This window comes from Triturus cristatus, chromosome 6, assembly GCF_964204655.1.
Source record: "Triturus cristatus chromosome 6, aTriCri1.1, whole genome shotgun sequence".
Lineage (NCBI taxonomy): Eukaryota > Metazoa > Chordata > Amphibia > Caudata > Salamandridae > Triturus > Triturus cristatus.
In genome coordinates this window covers 1,285,889,510-1,285,903,968 of record NC_140589.1, presented here as the reverse complement: position 1 = coordinate 1,285,903,968, position 14,459 = coordinate 1,285,889,510, and positions in this window count along the sequence as shown.

Genomic DNA, 14,459 nt, shown 5'->3' with positions numbered 1-14,459 from the left:
CAACGCAGCTCCCTGATGCATACTGGAGGTACCTGGTGGGCTAGTTGGCCCCCAGGGGACCACAGGATTGAAGAGGAATTATTTCCCCAACTTAAAACGCGCCACAGGGCGTGTTTGCACACGTCACCTCAGGCCCCGCCCCCTTTCTTTACCATTGTACAAATATTCCTCTAAAATCAGCCGAACTACGAATTCTGATTTACTCACCTGTTATCAGGAGAGAACCCAGGGCTGCATCTTTTAGACCAGCACTGACCCTGAAATGTAATTCTAAGCGTACTTACTAGTAACCTGTATTTCCTTCCATAGGAATCCATTGTGTGGTTTTCAGCAGAAAAGTTTCTAAGTGTCCATTTTTGAAACGTACAATTATTCCTCTAAAATCAGCCGAACTACGAATTCCGATTTACTCAACTGTTCTCAGGAGAGAACCCAGTGCTGCATCTTTTAGACCAGCACTGACCCTGAAAAGTAATTCTAAGCGTACTTACCAGTAACCTGTATTTCCTTCCATAGGAATCCATTGTGTGGTTTTCAGCAGAAAAGTTTCTAAGTGTCCATTTTTGAAACGTACAAATATTCCTCTAAAATCAGCCGAACTACGAATTCCGATTTACTCAACTGTTATCAGGAGAGAACCCAGGGCTGCATCTTTTAGACCAGCACTGACCCTGAAATGTAATTCTAAGCGTACTTACTAGTAACCTGTATTTCCTTCCATAGGAATCCATTGTGTGGTTTTCAGCAGAAAAGTTTCTAAGTGTCCATTTTTGAAACGTACAAATATTCCTCTAAAATCAGCCGAACTACGAATTCCGATTTACTCAACTGTTCTCAGGAGAGAACCCAGTGCTGCATCTTTTAGACCAGCACTGACCCTGAAAAGTAATTCTAAGCGTACTTACCAGTAAATTGTATTTCCTTCCATAGGAATCCATTGTGTGGTTTTCAGCAGAAAAGTTTCTAAGTGTCCATTTTTGAAACGTACAAATATTTCTCTAAAATCAGACGAACTACGAATTCCAATTCACTCATCTGTTATCAGGAGAGAACCCAGGGCTGCATCTTTTAGCCCAGCACTGACCCTGAAAAGTAATTCTAAGCATACATACTAGTAACTTGTATTTCCTTCCATAGGAATCCATTGTGTGGTTTTCAGCAGAAAAGTTTCTAAGTGTCCATTTTTGAAACTTACAAATATTCCTCTAAAATCAGCCGAACTACGAATTCCGATTTACTCACCTGTTATCAGGAGAGAACCGAGTGCTGCATCTTTTAGACCAGCACTGACCCTGAAAAGTAATTCTAAGCGTACTTACCAGTAACTTGTATTTCTTTCCATAGGAATCCACTGTGTGGTTTTCAGCAGAAAAGTTTCTAAGTGTCCATTTTTGAAACGTACAAATATTCCTCTAAAATCAGCCGAACTACGAATTACGATTTACTCACCTGTTATCAGGAGAGAACCCAGGGCTGCACCTTTTAGACCAGCACTGAACCTGAAAAGTAATGCTAAGCATACTTAACAGTAACTTGTATTTCCTTCCAAAGGAATCCATTCTGTGCTGTTAAGTAGAAAAGTTTCTGTCTATTTTCACAAACTAAAAATATTCCTAAAAAATCGTCTGTATGACTTAAACACATTCTTTCAACTGTTTACAGGAGATTCACCTGTGCTGGATCCAGGATCCACCACTGAGTAAGAAAATGTAACGATAACACTACTTACCTGCTAAGTGAATTTTCTGCCATAGGATAACATTGGTGATTCTATGTGAAAAATGTTCTAAGTGTCAACTTTTAAAATACAATAATAATCCTTAAAAATCACTACTGTAACCAAAACGCTTTTACTCAACTGTTTACAGGAGATGTCCAAGGACTGAATCTAGCATCCAGTGCTGTGGTTAGAAAAGTAATCCATAAAGTAACTAATTGCACTTGACTAGAAATTCACATTGAGCTCAATGTTGCTTTGTGTTTGAAATTGTGTTGCACATTGCAACAACTGTAACTACTGTACTTAAAAGTCTATTGCCTATTTGAAAAGTATTTAAACTAAAGTAATTAATTCTAAGAAAGTATATTATGTATTGTAATGTATAATGTAAATAAAAAAATAAAATATCTAAAAATAAACAGTTTAAACAATGTAGTAAATCAGTATAAAAAAAATCAGTATAACAATTAATACATTAAAAATTGTAAATTACAAAACCTTTGAAATTCACTGAAAAAACCATAGGTTTCAGGCCTGATATAGTTAGGAATTAGCATTTAAAAAACCTTTGAAATTCACTGAAAAACATAGGTTTCAGGCCTGATATAGTTAGGAATTAGCATTTAAAAAACCTTTGAAATTCACTGAAAAAAACATAGGTTTCAGGTCTGATATAGTTAGGAATTAGCATTTAAAAACCCTTAGAAATTCACCGAAAAAACAATAGGTTTTAGGGGTGTTATAGATAGCTGGGCATTTCACTGGAACAAAACCATTGAAATTCCTCCGATATAGTTAGTTGTACTAACTACATCTAGCGCCCACAATCCACTGCTGATGATGTCACATATTACATCATTCATGACATGGTCAGTGATATCACTGATGACATCTCAAATGACATCACTGATGACATCACTGATGACATCATCGCACGTGACAATCAGATACACCTCATCATACACTAGTATAACCTTTCATCACTCACTGTAAAATAGAGAGTGACAGATTTAAAACCATTGACACACCAATACAAGTTTCTAAACACCCACTCATTGATTTCTAAATCTATACACACATCTAATCACTTACCTATAGATTCACTCATACATGCTGTCAATGATCGATAGAACACTATCAAATATACTTATACACCTATATCGACATTGCACACCAGCACACATCCTAATCACTTATGAAGTCATCCTACTTACTTATGCAAACAATGGATCATACTTACTTTTACTTAGCTATACACTTATAAAAACACCACTTCATCTATTCATATAGATAATAACTCATACTTAGTGTGTTATAAAAACACTATTACGACTATACAGTTATCCATACAGTCACTCATACAATCACTGAGTCTTATGTATACTTATTTATATACAACAACTGACACATATACTGGCTTTTATTTTTCTAGTTTGTTGGACATGTACCATTGAGACATATATTGGCTCATCGCCACACCCATAAAGATGTTCACTCACCCAAACAACTGTTATAACATGTAAGTAAAACTTCAGATACCTACTAAATCAACTATTCACACAACTTTGGGCAGTCACACACACCCCACCAAACCACAGGCACATTCAGTCTCCCATACAAATACTCAGTTAACTAATCAATAAATAATATAGACTTTCACGTAGCTAGTAACCAACTGGTGCAGCAGTTTACACAACAACTGACAAAGTGATACAGATATTCACACAGTTTTGTCACTATCCAATATATTTAGTGAGACACTATAAATTAGTCAAGTAAACAGTCAATCACACTGCTACTAAATCCTCCATCCAGATATTTATATTTATATATCCACCCATTCTTCAATGCAAATTGCTATATATATATATATATATATATATATATATATATATATATATATATATATATATATATATATATATAAAATACATATTTAAATAACGAACCAAACCACATTCACTGGATGATGTCATCAGTGATGTCATTTGAGATGTCATCAGTGATGTCACTGACCATGTCATGAATGATGTAATATGTGACATCATCAGCAGTGGATTGAGGGCGCGCGAGATGTAGTTAGTACAACTAACTATATCTGAGGAATTTAAATGCTAATTCCTAACTATATCAGGCCTGAAACCTATGGTTTTTTCAGTGAATATATATATATATATATATATGTCAAAATTCCTTCCACCTCTTCCTCGGTCTCCCGGAGATTTTCGGTAAGGGATCACAGCACCACGATCGACAATTCAAAAGAATGCTTTATTCCTCACAAGCTGTTACAAGGTATCATAGACGGTAAGGACGGTCTACGCGTTTCGGCTCCCAGCCTTCTACTGGATATTTAGGTGCCAATTCCGATCCGGTAAAAAAATTCCCCGTCCGACTCGTATCCGGATTTTATTCCGTCCAAATCGTCAAAGTAGCGTACAAACTGCCAAGTACGATTCGAACGGAAAAAAGTCCATACGAATCGCATTGGGAACATTTCCCCACACGTCCTCGGGTCGGCAAAAGTCACCGACACGTCCCCGGTCGAAAAACCCACCGTGCGGAAAAATAAAGTCCGACAGCGCAAGTACGATCCCTCCCGTCCTCCCCATTTCACAACCGTACGCAAAAAACACCGTCCGAACCGAACTCCCATAGCAACCATGGAGACATGTGCCCGCATACGCGCCGAACACCCCACCACCCCCCCGCCCGCGTATGTACGCACCGAACCCCCACCCGTGTATGTACGCACCCAACCACCACCCGTGTATGTACGCACCAAACCCCCCCAGCCGTGTATGTACGCACCGAACCCCCCCCAGCCGTGTATGTACGCACCGACCCACCACCCGTGTATGTACGCACCAAACCCCCACCCCAGCCGTGTATGTACGCACCAAACCACCATCCGTGTATGTACGCCCCCGAACCCCCACCCGTGTATGTACGCCCCCGAACCCCCAGCCATGTATGTACGCCCCGAACCCCCACCCGTGTATGTATGCCCCGAACCCCCACCCGTGTATGTACGCACCCAACCACCACCCGTGCATGTACGCCCCGAACCCCCACCCGTGTATGTACGCCCCGAACCCCCACCCCACCCTGGTATGTACGCCCCGAACCACCACCCGTGTATGTACGCACCAAACCCCCCCCAGCCATGTATGTACGCACCAAACCACCATCCGTGTATGTACGCACCCAACCACCACCCGTGCATGTACGCCCCCGAACCCCCACCCGTGTATGTACGCACCGAACCCCCCCAGCCGTGTATGTACGCACCGAACCACCACCCGTGTATGTACGCACCAAACCCCCACCCCAGCCGTGTATGTACGCACCAAACCACCATCCGTGTATGTACGCCCCCGAACCCCCACCCGTGTATGTACGCCCCCGAACCCCCACCCGTGTATGTACGCCCCGAACCCCCAGCCGTGTATGTACGCACCGAACCACCACCCGTGTATGTACGCACCAAACCCCCACCCGTGTATGTACGCACCGAACCCCCCCCAGCCGTGTATGTACGCACCGACCCACCACCCGTGTATGTACGCACCAAACCCCCACCCCAGCCGTGTATGTACGCACCAAACCACCATCTGTGTATGTACGCCCCCGAACCCCCACCCGTGTATGTACGCCCCCGAACCCCCAGCCGTGTATGTACGCCCCGAACCCCCACCCGTGTATGTACACCCCGAACCCCCACCCGTGTATGTACGCACCCAACCACCACCCGTGCATGTACGCCCCGAACCCCCACCCGTGTATGTACGCCCCGAACCCCCACCCCACCCTGGTATGTACGCCCCGAACCACCACCCGTGTATGTACGCACCAAACCCCCCCCAGCCGTGTATGTACGCACCAAACCACCATCCGTGTATGTACGCACCCAACCACCACCCGTGCATGTACGCCCCCGAACCCCCACCCGTGTATGTACGCACCGAACCCCCCCCAGCCGTGTATGTACGCACCGAACCACCACCCGTGTATGTACGCACCAAACCCCCACCCCAGCCGTGTATGTACGCACCAAACCACCATCCGTGTATGTACGCCCCCGAACCCCCACCCGTGTATGTACGCCCCCGAACCCCCACCCGTGTATGTACGCCCCGAACCCCCAGCCGTGTATGTACGCCCCGAACCCCCACCCGTGTATGTACGCACCGAACCACCACCCGTGTATGTACGCACCAAACCCCCACCCGTGTATGTACGCACCAAACCCCCACCCGTGTATGTACGCACCGAACCCCCCCCAGCCGTGTATGTACGCACCAAACCACCATCCGTGTATGTACGCACCCAACCACCACCCGTGCATGTACGCCCTGAACCCCCACCCGTGTATGTACACCCCGAACCCCCACCCGTGTATGTACGCACCCAACCACCACCCGTGCATGTACGCCCCGAACCCCCACCCGTGTATGTACGCCCCGAACCCCCACCCCACCCTGGTATGTACGCCCCGAACCACCACCCGTGTATGTACGCACCAAACCCCCCCCCAGCCGTGTATGTACGCACCAAACCACCATCCGTGTATGTACGCACCCAACCACCACCCGTGCATGTACGCCCCCGAACCCCCACCCGTGTATGTACGCACCGAACCCCCCCCAGCCGTGTATGTACGCACCGAACCACCACCCGTGTATGTACGCACCAAACCCCCACCCCAGCCGTGTATGTACGCACCAAACCACCATCCGTGTATGTACGCCCCCGAACCCCCACCCGTGTATGTACGCCCCCGAACCCCCACCCGTGTATGTACGCCCCGAACCCCCAGCCGTGTATGTACGCCCCGAACCCCCACCCGTGTATGTACGCACCGAACCACCACCCATGTATGTACGCACCAAACCCCCACCCGTGTATGTACGCACCAAACCCCCACCCGTGTATGTACGCACCGAACCCCCCCCAGCCGTGTATGTACGCACCGAACCACCACCCGTGTATGTAGGGCCGTACCCACACCCCACCAGGGAATGTACGGACCGTACCCCCAGCCGTGTATGTACGCACCGAACCACCACCCGTGTATGTAGGGCCGTACCCACACCCCACCAGGGAATGTACGCCCCGAACCCCCAGCCGTGTATGTACGCACCGAACCACCACCCGTGTATGTACGCACCAAACCCCCACCCGTGTATGTACGCACCGAACCCCCCCCAGCCGTGTATGTACGCACCGAACCACCACCCGTGTATGTAGGGCCGTACCCACACCCCACCAGGGAATGTACGGACCGTACCCCCACCAGTGCATGTACGGACCGTACTGACGCCAAAAACACACGTACTGAACCAGGACAAACCATATTTACACAAGGAGAGTCAATTAGAGTTTCCCCACACCACCAAACATGCCCAACAACCCCACAAACATCACATACACTCACCTGCAACTGCCAAACTGCCAAACAGAGGCCCAAAACTCAATCACTCCTCATAACACACCCACACAAATTTCAAACACAGCCACACCCACAAATGGACCAATAAAAATGGACCACACACACAAACCATGAGCCTTTGCAACAGACCCACTGCTGCCAGAGCCCACAGACGACCCACACCACCATACTTGAACCCCACACTTGCATACCTTCACACAACCACCTACACAAACACCCCCTCATCACATTCACACACACACCTCCACTACCACACCCACAACCATCCACCCCCACACCCCCACAACCATCCACACCCACACCCCCACAACCATCCACACCCACACCCCACGCCATGTCCACCACCAAGAATCCAAAGTTCACGAAGGAGGAGCTGGAGATCCTTGTCGACGAAATCCTCAGAGTCGAGCCACAGCTCTTTGGGACATTGGTCAGACAGACCAGCATATCCGAAAAAACGGCCATGTGGCAGAGGATTGTCGATTCTGTGAATGCTGTTGGGACCACCAGAAGGACCAGGCACGAGTGCCAATCCAGGTGGTACGATCTGCGGAGGACGGTCAAGAGGAAGATGACTGACAATCACAACCAGGGGAACATCACTGGAGGAGGGCCGCCCCCCAGACCGGTACAATACCATCCCTGGGAGGAGAAGGTGATGTCCACGCTGGCGGTGGAGGGACTACACGGACTGCCTGGACTCCCAGACCCTGGTGAGTACACAAACAACTCACCTCACATGGGGGGGATGCCATACACAATCAATCATGCATGCCACCCCCCCCAAGCCACCACCGCACACAACAACACTCCACAAACACACACATGCCACTAGCGCCTCCATGCCCCATGCATCAATCAGGGCCATGCCAAGTCACAGGCCACACAAAACACCAACACAACACAGGATGTGGTCGATGCTGGGAGTGGGGGCATCAAAACTAACATTGAGCAACTCACAAGCACAAAACAATGCCCTCAGCCCATATGGCCCAGGGCACAGCCATACAAACTGTGTGTACCCACACAGTACTGTCTTTCCTGCAAATGGTGGCTGCCATGCAGGATGACATGGGTCTGAAGGCACAATTTGCACATGACAGCAGACAATGAAGATGCATCGCTCTGATAGAGTCTCAGCACACAACGCCACAGCAGCAGCCTACACTCAGACACACTGCCCAATGGGTGCCCGGGGAACAGGGACTAACTCACATGAACAAGCCAATGGCCATTCAAAGACCGGCTAACTGTGTGTGCCCAGGAAGCTGGCCTGAGGTGACAGAGAGTGACAAAGAGAGGGAGGGAGAGGGGGAATGAGAGGGAAGGAGACAGAGGGGGACACAGGGAGACAGACAGACAGAGGGAGGGAGTAAGGTGACAGAGGGAGACCGACAGAGGGAGGGAGGAGGGTGACAGAGGGAGGGAGGAAGGGAGACACAGGGAGACTAAATCACCCTTGGGTGGTGTGGCCATGTCCACTCGTCAGCCGGTGGACTGTGTGCATGCAGACCAGGTCTGGCAGTGCCTCAAACCCCCCCTTCCGTAGATGAAGACCGGTCCATGTGTCAATCTGTGCACGAGTCCATCCGTGCTGCAGGCACAGACCCAACCACACACCCTGTATACCCACCCACTGTGTCGGTAAGAACCCTGTCACAAATGCTTCAGTCCCCTACCTGCAACATCAAATCGCCTTGGCAAAACACCATTTGGCCACGTACAGTGCAACACGTAAGGCGCCTCTGCATGGCCCGCTACGCCCGCACACCACACTGCTGACTGTGTACCCAAATAGATGCATCAACTAAGATTGTGTCTCACACATGCGTAAAGCCCTGACAGCTGTGGCCAAGGGACATACCCATGCACAAGTGCACTGTGAGAGGAATGCAAGACAGATCCAACTACCCAGAGGAAGAGTGCCAAATCAGAAATGCATGAAACATGGAAGCCACATGTGACACTGTTAACATTGTCTCTCTCACACACAGGTCAACGTCGACGAACACCCCCCAACACTGGGGGGGAAGTCTCACAGGACCAGGCTCCGCGGGATGAGGACCCCACCGCCAGCGATGACTCTCACCACTCCGTGGATGACCCAGACCAACCTGGCCCCTCTGGTGTCCAACCACCTGCAGCACCTGCGTCAGGTACAACTGTGCCAACCACCACCCCCATTCCTGCCACATCCCAGGAGACGTCCAGGAGCCCTGCCCGCACACGACCACCCAGCCAGTCTGCCCAGGAGGGACACGGTCCTCCGGGCACCCAGGAGGAGGCAGGCGGCAATGCAGATGCCATCCCTCAGGGGTCCCGGAGACCCGATGCACCCACAACGGCAGGCCAGGTGCACGTGGGCAGGGGTGGCGGGAGTGGAGGACGGCGGAGGCGCGAACCTGACCAGGCAGCTCAGGACCCGGTAGTGTCCCAGGTCAGCAACATCCTGGATACATACCGGCGTGACACCAGGGGCATGGACCAGATTGCGTCCACCCTCAATGACATCAAGGGGACCCTCCAGGAGATGAAGACCCTGCAGTCCCAGCAACATGCCTGTCAACTGCAACACCAAGGAAGGATGGAGGATAGACAGGCTGAGCTCGTGGCGGTGCAAACCCAAATGACCAGTGTACTCCGTCGGATTGCCGACAACATGGGCAACCCTCCCTGTGGCACCAGGCGAAGGCCATTACCAGACACAGGGAGGGATCAGGAGGAGGAGGATTCATCCGACGGAGTGTCACAGACATCGTCACGGACTGCTTCCGAGGGTCCCCGCAGGAAGGTGGGTCGTCCACGAAAAAGACTGTGAGAGTCAGCAGAACATCACCATCTCCCAGGTCACCTGGCCTGGCACCTGGCCCTCTGGCCCAATAGCAGCACATGACATTCTCTGCCACATGGACTTGCTGGTCACTGTCTGACCTATGTTGACGAAGACTGTGGCATGGACTCTGACATTTTGCTACGGCAAGGATACCAACTCCCCCAGTGAACTTTGGATTCTACACTGCCGCTGTGCACCTCTTGTCATCCCCACAAACCCGTACCCCACCACAAATAAATTAATCACACTTACAAGATGATGCCGTGATTCTGCATTATTACAATACATGTGTGTGTCGTAAAGTCAAAGCATGCCTGATCTCAGCATTAACTCCAACCATCCAAACCGTGGGGTCGCAGTCTTGCCCAGGACACACATGGGTCCCAATGTATCATCTGATACAGACATGGAGTACCATACTCACCTGTGCTGGGCCCAACCAGCTGAGTGGTTCCCGCACAACTGTGGCTACAGACACATTCAGGGGAGCAACAGTCATGCGCAGAGGTCAGGGATCATGTGGAGTGACCTGGCTTGCCGCTCCCAGGTATGTCTAGACATGTGTCCCTACAATGTCCTGCATGTTTGCGTCAGGCGGATGTTGAGAATGGTGGCTAGACCGAGGTTGGATGCATGGAGATGCCAGAATGGAGTTTTGGATCACAGTGCCACATGGATGTGTTGGGGTTGTGGGCTGCATCATGAGTGTGGGCGTGGATCAAGAAGGTCATCCTACAGCTGCCTGTGAAACATTCCCCCCATCCCGTTTGGACGTTGATGTGGCCTGGTTGCCCGATGCAGTAGCAGAGCTGTGCAGATGCACTCCGGATATGGACAAGTATCATGGGAGTCGTAAGGCACATGTCCGTATACAGCAGGGTAGGATTCGACACGGATGTTGTAGTTGCCCTGGGGGCTGGTCTCTCCTGCCTTGAGGTGGATGGAACTGTGCATCTTGTGCATAATACAGTTCCCACTCCCTGACAAACCCCTAGCATCTTGTCACTCTACACATAGACACATATGCACCACCTCTGAAAACTATGCCAGACATGCCGCACGCACAGTGGCAACAGGCCACCATTGACAGGGAAGAGGCACCTTGGAGACAGAGGGACAAATTTATTAGTCATGTGTTTTGGAATGACAATGATACTCTGTCAACACATACACAGGTCATGTGGATGAACATGTGGGAGCAACACTGGCACCCCCCATTGCAACACAGATGCTGGTATTCCATTGAACTGGCACACAAGTGACGGATAACAGCTAAACACCCCCTGCTTCCACGGCGAGGCCGCTATACACCATTGAGGCCCTGATGGGGCAATCACACACCATGTCAACCCGGTGCAACCTGTATGTTTCCGAGGTCAGTGTTACACACAATGATGGCCTCATCACAATCCCCAATCCCCTGCCACGTGACAGTCACCAAGTCTGACCATGGCTCCAGGTGAAGCCTGCCCCATGTCATGTTCCCCATGTAGGATCCACATGTATGTAAATGGAACACACATGAACCGGAGAAGTGCACACAGACTACAAACAATTCACACACCCAAAACGCCGTGAGGCATCCCTTACCCTAAGGAGATTTCAAAACTTGCCCGTGCATGTGACGCAGAATCAGCACATGTTGCTGTGTTCATGAGGAGTAGCAGGAGCACAACAATGCCACCAGCAGACAGCATGCCCATGGACCTGTGGAAGAGAGACACACAAGGAGTCAGCCCAAAGGAGCACATCCGCAAGCATGTACTCAACACGTATCATGTTGTCAACATGACAGGTGACAATGATGACCCTCGGACAACATCCTTCCATTGCGCCATCACTCGAGTGACACTTCAATACACACCACTCACTCACTTGGCAGACATGCAGATGGACACACACATTGCAACACATGCCACACACGGCCCAATGCGTGCACACTCAGACACTGGAACTCACCACTAAGCAAAGAAGTTGCGTATGAGCCGACTCCGCATGTCCTCCACAGCCTCCTCCTCCTCCACATCACTTGCCCCGTCCCCAAGGCCTTCATCCTCCACGGGTGGATGGTCCTGGTCATCTTGATCCAGTATGAGTGGAACAGCTTCCTCCACTGCCATGTTGTGCAGCATGCAGCAGACGATGATGATCTTGCACACCTTCACCGGGGCATATGGGAGTGCTCCGCCGGTCTTGTGGAGGCACCGGAATCGGCTCTTCAGAAGTCCAAACGTCCTCTCAATGACTCTCCTGGTCCGCCCATGTGCGTTGTTGTAGCGGTGCTCGGCAGCCGTGCTGGGGTTGCGGACAGGCGTCATCAGCCATGGCATGTTGGGATAGCCAGCGTCCCCTACAAGGAAACATCATGGACAGAAGTGTGTCAGCACAGGCAGTGAGATTGGAGGATGACGCCAAACACTGAACTGCCAGAGTCTACCCACCAACAATACATGCTCGCTCGTTCCGCAGCTGCAGCATCATTTCAGGCAGCCTGCTACGCCTCATGATGAAGGCATCGTGTGCTGATCCTGGAAAGCGAACACAGACATGTGAAATCACCATGTTGGACAGACACACCACAAGGGCATTAATGGAGTAATAATGTTTGCGATTCCTATACACCACCTCCTGTGCCTGTGGTGGTACCAACGCAACATGTGTCCCATCTATGGACCCAATGAAATGGGGCATCCCTCCCAGGGCATAGAACTCACGCTTGACATCTGTCAACTGCTCACGAATTGGGAATTTAATGTACTCATCCAGGTGAACCAACATGGCCTCTAAGAAATCATGCAGAACACGGCTGAACATCGTCTGGGACATGCCCCCGACATCAGCAATGGTATGTTGGAACGTACCCGTGGCAAGGAAATGTAGGGCTGCCATCACCTTCAACTTGGGTGTCAGTGCACTGGGATACCTGTGGCGCGGGAGGAGTTGTGCTTCCAGCCGGCCAGTCAACTCATCAATCAACCGTTGGCTGAATCTGTAGCGGCGTATACAGTCCCGTTCATGCAGGGCAGCCATGTCTGGCATACGTCGAGGGAGAGGCGGAGCCCTGCAGTGAAATGGAAGGAACACCGAAGAGTGAGCACTGTACAACGACATTGTCAATGCACTGAGCACATGTTACACAGCCAATACACACATGCCACATTCTGAGTCAGGTCTGTGCCACATTTCCTGGACACGTACGCCAGTCAGGTGACACTCCTACCAAGGGACAGCCACTAACGGAGTGGGGCAAGATCACGATGACATGGCATGAGACTAGCTGTGGGCCAGTGTAAGTGAACATGCACACGCATCACAGGATTCACAGACATCCACACATGTGCAGAAGTAGTATGCGTATGGTACAGACAGGTTGTTGGATGCGATATGCACTGGTCACATGTCATAGGAATAGGACAGGCCACACACATTGCCTTGGAGGAGTACATGTCGAGACAGAACATACATAGAGAGCATGTGGATATGTACTTGTGTTGATACTCCGTGGAGTTGCATACATACACACCTCATGGCAAATCACATATGTGGGCTGGTGTGCGGAACAGTGTGCCATGGCCATCTGCACACAGACGCATGTTGGCAGCAGCAACTGCTGATGCATTGGACCACACACCTACAGCAAAATCATGGAAACACATGCAACACACATGACATGGTTGCAGCGTGCAACGCAGCCATACACATGTCATGTGTAATATTCCGTGTACCTGGCATCAGGGGACAGGTGCGGGTGTCCGTGACTGGGACATGCAAGTGACTCATGGCTCCACTAATGTGTACGACATGCACACATGTCAAAGGAGTGCAGGGGATGTGTGGTACAATGCGCAACATCACACACAACATGTGTACACAGCTCATCGTACATGTGCATTGCCCACACCTCAGGGGTAAAGTGCCACATCACATCCTGACACACCTGTGTCACACACATGTGGTATTGCACAGACAATGCATTGGTGTCCAGCCTTGGCAATATCTGACCGCTCCATTCCTGTCTGTGTGCCGCCTGTCACCACTGACAGTTGTGAGACGCACCGTACATACGCTCGGAGTGCGTGTATAGGGTCCCTGGGCCAATATTGCCGCTGGCGTATGCGTACGCCACAGTAGTACGAACTGTACACGCGCTTGTACGGTCCGGATCACAATATGGGCGCTGGCGTATGCGTCCGCCACAGTAGTACGGACCGTACACGCGCCTGTACGGTCCGGATCACAATATGGGCGCTGGCGTATGCGTACGCCACAGTAGTACGGACTGTACACGCGCTTGTACGGTCCGGATCACAATATGGGCGCTGGCGTATGCGTCCGCCACAGTAGTACGGACCGTACACGCGCCTGTACGGTCCGGATCACAATATGGGCGCTGGCGTATGCGTACGCCACAGTAGTACGGACCGTACACGCGCTTGTACGGTCCGTACTACTGT